At 41.4% G+C, this 5,578-nt stretch overlaps 1 protein-coding gene and 1 pseudogene across 1 annotated transcript in view; one reads left to right on the top strand and one right to left on the bottom strand.

Moving 5' to 3' along the window:
- ADAMTS3 (ADAM metallopeptidase with thrombospondin type 1 motif, 3) overlaps positions 1–5,578 on the top strand; it is a 413,898-nt gene that overhangs the window by 202,802 nt on the left and 205,518 nt on the right. The gene's annotated exons all lie outside the window — the stretch shown is intronic.
- Positions 2,538–5,578, bottom strand: part of LOC102848595 — a 9,012-nt pseudogene continuing 5,971 nt past the window's right edge.

Below are 5,578 nucleotides of genomic sequence, written 5' to 3'. Positions count from 1 at the left end.
AAAGAGTCTATTAGACACAATATGCATGAGAAATACAAACCCACAGTGCTTCACAGTCGTAAAAGAAGAAAAAGAGTTCTTCCTAATGTGAAATATATGTTCTAAAAAGGTAACAGGCAATGTCCTGAGTATTTCCTTGAAGAAAAAAAAAGAAATGTAGATAACTCTAATAAAGGGAAGCTAAATTAGGTAGGTAGAGTTGGTACTTTAGTTATTGTAAAAAGAGCAAATTATAAGCCATTAGATGGAGGCTGTGGATACTGCTATTCTGACTCATGTGATCCTCCTGCCAATATTTACAGGAAGAAACTCCCTGTCTTTCTAAGGCTGCTCATCTTTATGGGAAGAATTTTTTTTTCTTTTTCCTATGTGCCAACTATTGCATTTGAACCAATGACCTTTTGGTTAGCAGCCTACAGTGTAACATGCTCAGTTACTAAAACACTGGATAGAGTCAGGCCATATAAAACGTTAGAGTGAGTTGTCCAGAATTTGGATTTGGGGAATTTCCTAAGGTGCTGTGGGCATTTGTTAAAGGAATTTCTGACTATCAGCATAGGAGAATGACAATGAACATTAACTTAAATTATTAACAGACCGTAAGTGAAATGAAGAATGTGGAGAGTGTAAGAGGATGTGGATTAATAGAAAAGTATGTTGAAAGATTGGAAGGTTCATAATTGTTAAAATGCAATACAACTGACAATAATCTATAGTAAAACACCAACAACCAAGACTTAAATTTATTGCTGTGGAGTTAGCTCTGATTTTTACCAACGTTACTAGGGGTTTGAAAGGCTATATATTACAAGATACACTGCCACAAATCAGAAGACATATTGCAATGTGAATATCTGCTGTCAGGGACTTCCCTGAAGTCCAAAGGAACAAACACTTCACTTTAAAGACTAAGTTGTGCCTAATCTAAGTCATAATATTTTCAATTACTTCCTATACATCTGGAAGTTGGAAGTTTTACGATGAAAAGGAAGACTAAAAAAAAAAAGAAGTAAGGCTCCAGGAATTGATGAGATACCAATTGGAAGGTTTCAACTAACAGATTCAGGCCTGGACATGCTCACCAGTAAAAGTCAGGAAATTTGGAGGACTGTTACATAGCTCTCTGGAAGAGATCCATGTTTATTCTCTTTCCCAAGAAAGGTGACCCAACAGGATGTGAAAATTATCAAACAATATCATTGCATGAAAGTAAAATATTGGTTTAAGATAATCCAAAAAATGGAAAATGTCTATAACAGTACAAAAAATGACAAGAAATTCAGGCTGGATTTAGGTTCCAGGATTATCATTGCTGATGTCAGATGGATCCTGGATGAAAGTAGAAAATACCAGATGAATTCCTACTTGTGATTTATTGACTATGCAAATGCTTTTATCATCATCGATCATAACACATAATAGCTAACAATGAAAACAGTAGGAATACAAGAGCACCTGATTATGCTCCCATGAAACTGATACATAGACAAGAGGCTGTTGTACGAACAGAGCAAGGGAGCACTATGTAGTTTAAAATCAGGAAAGTGTGCATCAGAATTGTGTTCTCTTTCAGTGCTTATTCAATCTGAATGCTGAACAGATTATTTGAGAATGTGGGCTCTATGAAGAAGAAGGTGACATCAGGATTGGAGGAAAACTGATCAATAACCTGCATTATGCAGATGACACAACCTTGCTTCCTGAAAGTGAGGAGAACTTGAAGCACTTGCTGCATAAAGTTAAATACTTCAGCCTTTAATGAGTTACATCTCAACATCAAGCAAACAAAAATTCTTACCACTGCATCAATAGGCAATATCATGATAGGTGGAGAAAAGATTGGTATTGTCATTTACTTTATCTGACATAGATGCACAATCAACACCCTTAGCACAAATAGGAGAACACAAGACATATTGTTGTACAATTAGGGACCTCTCCAAATGATATTCTTCAAATATCGTTACCTCAGGGGTAATGATATCATTTAGAGCACAAAAGTGCACCTTATTCAGGCCATGGTATTTTTTAATCACTTGCTGTCCATTTCAGAGCTGAATAATGAATACGGATGACAGAGAAAAATGATACCTTTGTGTTGTGGTATTGAAGAAGAGTGTTAAATATCCATATACTACCAAAAGAACAAACAGGTCTGTCTTGGAGAAAATATAGCCATCCTGAGAAAAGTGAAGGGTCATAGAAAAAAAGGAAAACCCTCAACAAGATGGAATGAACCAATGTCTGTAGCAAATTGCTTGATTGTATCAAAGATCCTAGGATGGTGCAGAGTAGGGCAACATTGTGGTCTGTTATTCATAGGATTGCTATGAGTCACTTGTAGCTGACTTCCAATTCTTCAAGAAGAATTGCAGACTTTGACTAGTAGCATTGGAGATAAGTTTTTAATGGCTCAGGGACTTTAAAAGAAACAAATCTGTCTTAAAGAAAGTGCAACCTGGGTGCTCCTTATAGACAATCTTTTTTTTCTTTTTTTTCTTTTTTTTTTGTTTTTAATGATTGTTTCTTTCCTGGTCTCAGAGCTGGGTCTGGTCCTCAGGGACATAAATCTCAATGCTCTCTGCACTCTTTGTGGCTGGCTGAGTTCTGCCACACCGAAGCAGCCTGCTTAGCCTGGCACTGATTGTCCCCTGCGTCAGAGGCCTTGTTCACTGCTGGCTTGGATTTGGCTGGCTTCTTTGGAACTGCGGGGTTGGTTTCTTCTCTTCGTTCCTCTTCTTGGGGATCTCCACCAGCTGCCAGCTGTTGGCCTTGAGGTGGTAGAGTTCATCAATCTTTATGCCGATGTCCTCGATGGACAGTAGTAAGATGGATGTAGTAGGTCCCAGAACCCTGCTAGGTCCTGGGCTGTGAGATGTAGGTTGGCATCGGGGTTCAAGTTTTGCTCACAGAGGCCCCGGAACTGCTGGAACTTCTGAGACACGAGTAGCTGGGCACTGCCTACGGCACTGAGGATCTTTCCTAAGACTTCTTCAGAGAGGTTGTTCTCTTAAGTCTCCTTGTCCATCTGGCAGCACCAGCCTTCTAGACGCTCTGTTTCAGCCTGAAGTAATTTTAAGAACCAGAAGCCATCTCAGTGGCAAGCCCCTTTCTGTGCTGGCTCTGCTGGGGAGCTGGAGGTTGTCTTAAGTCAGGGGTCAGGTGGGGACAGTGAGGACGCCTCTAGGGCAGGGTCGCTGTTGTCTCCATAGGAGAGGTTGCATTTGGTCTGGACAATCTTAGGTGTCTGCCAGGGGCCATCATAGATGCTGATGGAGTTGGGGTGTGAAGTACACATCCTCTCGGATGCCATACAGCTTGAATCATTGGCATTCTGTGTATCTGAGTCAGTGTCCTATCAGGAGGACATGCTGTGGGAAGGGGCACTGCTTCACCAGCCGTCCTCTACCTGAACCCCGTTGGATTGGAATTTGGTAGTGGGACTGGGCTCTTTCTTTGGCACTGGCTGAATGCAGTCACCTTGTATTCCTATCGAGGACAGTTTCTTTTTGGGGATACCCTCAGGGTGGGACTCAGAACTGGTCAGTGTCCCTTGGTCATTCTTCAGAGATGAATGTTTTGGGAGTGGCTCATTATCTCATGTATTTTGGATATTTTGTCAGGATAGGGACAAGACATCAATTTAGGAAAGATAGAGCTATCAAAAGAGAGAAAGATCCTCAATATGCTAGATTGTCTTAGTAACTCTGACAATGGATTCAAGGATAGCAGAGATCCTGCTGCTGGCTGAGGATAGGGAAAATTTTCGATCGGTTTGTTCTTAGGACCACTATGAGTTGTGACTTGATGTTGTTGTTTGTTGTTGTTATGTGCCGGCGAGTCGCCTGCGACTCATAGCGACCCTATGTACAACAGCCCTAAACTCTGCTCTGTCCTGTGCCAATCGCACTGTCTCTGACACTCCCAACCCAATTATCCCAGTCACTGAATCAATCCACCTCATAGAGGGCCTTCCTCTCCTGCACTGTCCCTCCACCCTCCAAAGCATGATGTCCCTCTCCAAGGACCAGTCTCTCCTCACAACATGTCCAAAGTATGCTAGATGGAGCCTCAGAATCCTTGCCTCCAAGGAGCCACCCGGTTTAACCCTTTTCAGGACAAATCTGTTTGTTTTCCTAGCAGTCCATGGTATTCTTAATACTCTTCTCCAGCACCACAGCTCAAAGGCATCAATTCTTCTATCCTCCTTGGTCATCGTCCAACTCTCTGATGCATAACAAGTGATTGCGAAGACCATGGCCTCTATCAGATGCACCTTAGTTTCCAAAGAAATACCATTGCTCTTCAGCACTTTGGAGAGGTCCCTAACAACAGACTTTCCCATAGCAATGCGCCTTTTAATTTCCTGGCTGCTGGTGCCAAGACTCTTGACTATGGAGCCAAGCAAACTAAAGCTGTGTACAATCTCAATCTCTTCACCATCCATTCTGATGCTGCCAATTGGTCCAGTGACTTGTTAGCCCCCAAAATAACAGAAAATTGCTATGGGAAAAGACTGCCCATTTTTCTGTCCCAGAGCTGCTGGTGAATCCAGATCACCAGAGACGTGTAGCTTTTGTGTTATCAACATATCTTGCTGTGGGCTAGGTCATCAGAACTCTATGTAATGTTATCCCAATAAAAATCTTAACAACATTCTATGACAGTGGAATCTTTGACCTCCACTGCTATATGGAAAAATGGCCTAACAGTTGTTCCTCTCCTGAAGAACAACAAAATAGGAGATCTCATAATTTCCCAGTTTCATCATTTCCTCTCCAGCTAGGAAAGAGCAGTCAAATTCTATTAGAAGGACACAGAGAGCAAAGGAACAGATTTGAGAGCCCAGAAGTAAAGCTATTCACCTATGAATGACTGATTTTCACCAAAGGGTCAATGCCTATTCACAGGAGACATTTGTCTCTGTAGCAAATGTTGCTGGCAAAACAGGTTATCCATTTGCAGAAAATGCAACACCATATCTCAAACTATCCATGGAAATAAGCACAAAAGTGAATCTAAAACCTAAAACTATAATTTTCTGGAAATATAACAACTATATAACTATAACTATAACAACTATAACACGTGTATTTCATTGATGATGTGAAGACTTTTGACTGTGTGGAACACAATAAATTGTGGCTAACCTTGAGAAGAATGAGAATCCCAGAACTCCTGATTGTACTCGTATAAAACTTATATTTGGACCAGGAGGAGTAATCAGAGCAAGGAAGCACTGCATGGTTCAAAATCTAAAAGGAAGTTTGTAAGGGATGAATCTTGTCTCCACACCTTTTCAATCTGTATGCAGAACAGATCATTGAGAGACTGGACTTTATGAGGAGGTATGTGGCATCAGGATTGGGGGAAGACTTACCAACAACCTGCATTATGCAGATGATACAACCCTACTTCCTGACACTGAGAAAGGGCTGAAGAATTTGCTGCAGAGGGTCATGAAGGTCAGTCTCTCTCTCTCTCTCTCTCTCTCTCTCTCTCTCTTTCTGTCTCTCTCTCCCTCTCTCCCTCTCTCCCTCTCTCCCTCTCTCCCTCTCTCTCTCTCTCTCTCTCTCTC

Source organism: Elephantulus edwardii, unplaced genomic scaffold, assembly GCF_000299155.1.
Source record: "Elephantulus edwardii isolate Elephantulus edwardi_28Jun2011 unplaced genomic scaffold, EleEdw1.0 scaffold00192, whole genome shotgun sequence".
Classification (NCBI taxonomy): Eukaryota; Metazoa; Chordata; class Mammalia; order Macroscelidea; family Macroscelididae; genus Elephantulus; species Elephantulus edwardii.
This window is presented reverse-complemented; position numbering and strand designations above follow the sequence as displayed.